The sequence below is a fragment of the Mauremys mutica genome, chromosome 4 (assembly GCF_020497125.1).
Source record: "Mauremys mutica isolate MM-2020 ecotype Southern chromosome 4, ASM2049712v1, whole genome shotgun sequence".
Classification (NCBI taxonomy): domain Eukaryota; kingdom Metazoa; phylum Chordata; order Testudines; family Geoemydidae; genus Mauremys; species Mauremys mutica.
Window position 1 is genome coordinate 36,965,681 of NC_059075.1, and position 3,636 is coordinate 36,969,316.

A 3,636-nucleotide genomic window follows, 5' to 3' on the forward strand; every position below is an offset into this window, starting at 1 on the left:
ACTGCCTTCCCTGAACTAGGGTTTTAGAACATGTTGCTTACGCAGTTTAACAAAACACCTCATATCTTATGCAAGACAAACCCATTCATAGGTGATGTGAAAATATAACTTTAGCCTCCAGAGTTGGTGAATGACAGGGGTGGTCCCATTTTAGTCAGGTGCATCACACTTATTAGGATGTGCAGAGTGCTGTAAGTTACACCTTGGTAATCACACTTTGGGTGTGATTGAGTTTAAGTGAGTGAAAAGCACTCTGCATTGGTTCATCTTATCTCCCAAGAGTACAGGTTAATGTAAGAGCCTTCTTTAATTTGCACCTCCATGCTTTCTCACATCCTCCAGTTATTTACAACACTCCCTTGAGCTCTCACTCTGCAGCTTACACATCACCTCTGGATTTTGGCTTCTGTAGTCCATTACGACTCTCCAAAGCAAGTCAACTCACTGGGCTGTTCTCAATTTACCAGCAAGAGCTCCCAGTCTCTTGGCACTCTGACTCCACATTAATAAGAGATTAATAAGGAGAAGAGGTGTTATTTCTATTCAGTTTTCTTATACACTTCTTGCAAACCACAGCATTGGTAGCTGATTCAAAGACGGAGTACAGCTTTATCTACAGTCATTTGTAAAGCAGCCCTTAGTGACCTTGCCCACAGAAATGTAAGTTTGAGTGTCAAGGTAACAGTGGAATCATTATAGTCTCCACTGTTGAATTAATAAACCAGAATTTCTCCAGACTTAAAAAAAAAATCTTTCACCTTAGCTGAAGAAAAATACCACACAAAAGATCACGGGCTAGTAGCTGGAGGTGTCATGACAGTCCTGATCAAGTGAAACACTACAATCCCCACCAAGCAGACTCAGACATTCACCACTTACTCTGACAACCAGCCTGGTGTACTTATTCAGGTCTACGAAGGGGAGAGAGCCATGACAAACTTGCTGGGCAAGTTTGAGCTGACTGGCATCCCTCCAGGGGTGTACCTCAGATTGAAGTAACATTTGATATTGATGCCAATGGCATCCTTAATGTGTCTGCTGTGGACAAGAGCACTGGCAAGGAGAACAAGATCACAATTACCAATGACAAAGGTCGCTTAAGCAAGGAAGACATTGAACGCATGGTCCAGGAAGCAGAGAAATACAAAGCAGAAGATGAGAAACAGCGTGATAAGGTGTCTTCTAAGAATTCTCTAGAATCCTATGCTTTCAATATGAAGGCCACTGTTGAAGATGAGAAGCTCCAGGGCAAGATCAGTGATGAGGACAAACAGAAAATCCTGGACAAATGCAACGAAATTATCAACTGGCTGGACAGGAATCAGACTGCTGAGAAAGAAGAGTCTGAACATCAACAGAAGGAGCTGGAGAAGGTCTGCAACCCCATCATCACCAAGCTGTACCAAAGTGCAGGAGGAATGCCTGGTGGCATGCCTGGTGGATTCCCTGGTAGTGGAGCTGCCTCATCTGGGGGGGCCTCATCTGGACCAACCATTGAGGAGGTGGATTAAATCCACTGGAAGCAGCATTCCACAGCTGGATATTGCTTAGAATGGAAGGACTCAAGGCTGGGTGCAGTGGCAATCTAAAAAAAAAATTCCATATTTGAGCTGCTGTATAAATTGTTTCTGGGCATTTTAGGCATTCTAAATACTTGAACATGTGCACAGGAGCCGGAAGGTGAACACCATTGCACTTTATCAGTACTGTAAACAAGTGCAAATGCAATTCATGTCCTAAGGAATAAAACTTATTTAATTGGCAAAAAAAAAAGTATATTTTTCTTACCCTTTTTCTATTGTTGTCACAATGTCCAAGACTCATAAAAAGGCTTGGTGAAGTGCCTTCTATCTCTGTTCCCTGCTAGCGTCCACTAACAATGTTGAGTGGGGGCGGGAGGATGTGTTTTTGACAGGGTCCCATGTGCTGACTGGATGAAGGAGGCAGGAAGGCTATATTTCAGTACATAGAGTCATTCATCACAGCCTAGAGAGAACATACCTGTGTTTCCAAGTAATTTCTGAACTTCAGGTGGCATGAGAAGGATTTTGGAACCAGAATATATCAAATTACTGAGAATGAAGCAGAAAAAAATACTAAACTCTGGAGATTTCCCCAGGAGCTACCATTTAATTTTGTCAATTATCAGAGGGGTAGCCGTGTTAGTCTGGATCTGTAAAAAGTGACAAAGAGTCCTGTGGCACCTTATAGACTAACAGACATATTGGAGCATGAGCTTTCATGGGTGAATACCCACTTAGTCGGATGCATGTAGTAGAAATTTCCAGAGGCAGGTGTGTATATATATACATATATATATATGCAAGCAAATATCAGTCTAGAGATAACGAGGTTAGTTCAATCAGGGAGGATGAGGCCCTCTTCTAGCAGTTGAGGTGTGAAAACCAAGGGAGGAGAAACTGCTTTTGTAGTTGGCTAGCCATTCACAGTCTTTGTTTAATCCTGAGCTGATGGTGTCAAATTTGCAAATGAACTGAAGTTCAGCAGTTTCTCTTTGGAGTCTAGTCCTGAAGTTTTTTTGCTGCAGGATGGTTACCTTTAAATCTGCTATTGTGTGTCCAGGGAGACTGAAGCGTTCTCCTACAGGTTTTTGTATTTTGCCATTCCTAATATCTGACTTATGTCCATATATCCTTTTATGTAGGGATTGTCCAGTTTGGCTGATGTACATAGCAGGGGGGCATTGCTGGCACATGATGGCGTATATTACATTGGTGGACATGCAGGTAAATGAACCAGTGATGTTGTGGCTGATCTGGTTAGGCCCTGTGATGGTGTTGGTGTAAATATGTGGGCAAAGTTAGCATCGAGGTTTGTTGCATGGATTGGTTCCTGAGTTAGAGTTACTATGGTGGGGTGTATGGTTGCTGGTGAGAATATGCTTAAGGTTGGTGGGTTGTCTATGGGCGAGGACTGGCCTGCCTCCCAAGGCCTGTGAAAGCGAGGGATCGTTGTCCAGGATGGGTTGGAAGGTGAATTTCTTCTGCTGCTATTAAAAACTCCCAACTATTTTAAAGGAGATATATACCCTGTTGTTAGGGTAATAATACTGTGAATTTATAGCATCTTTCATCTGAAAATCTCAAAGCACTTTACAAACACTAAATGATCATGCCTTGTACACCTTATTTTCTCCCTTTGTAGATAAACTGAGGCACAGAGAGATTATAAAATCACACAGTGAGTGAATCCCGGTTTTGAGGATAGGACCTAGAGGTCCTTACTGCTGGTCTGTTGCCGCTATGTAACCATGCTCACTATAGAGGCAAAAGGGGGGAAAAGGTCATTCTGAATCATATTTCAGCATGCTCAGTAATACAGTGATAGATGAATAGTATCTTTTCCTGCATGCACTGTGGAATTATGTCCTGTGTTTTCTCTACTTGCCAATGTTTTATAATCCAGAGAGTCAGAGCTTTAGCAAGCCAACACTCTAAGCCAATTGATATTACTCATTTGATGTAGTATATTTTGTCCATCAAGTCTATGGGTTCTGATTCAGCTACTGCATTACTGCAGTTTTACGCTAGTGTCACTCCACTGAAATCAATTTTACCTAGGTAGGATTTTATTGCTTTGCAATGAAAAGCTGCATTTACTTGCCCAAAAATAGAG

At 42.1% G+C, this 3,636-nt stretch overlaps 1 pseudogene; it reads left to right on the forward strand.

The window, feature by feature from the left end:
- The first annotated feature begins 807 nt into the window (after positions 1 to 807).
- On the forward strand, positions 808 to 1,773 carry LOC123369796 (annotated as a pseudogene).
- The last annotated feature ends 1,863 nt before the right edge of the window (positions 1,774 to 3,636 follow it).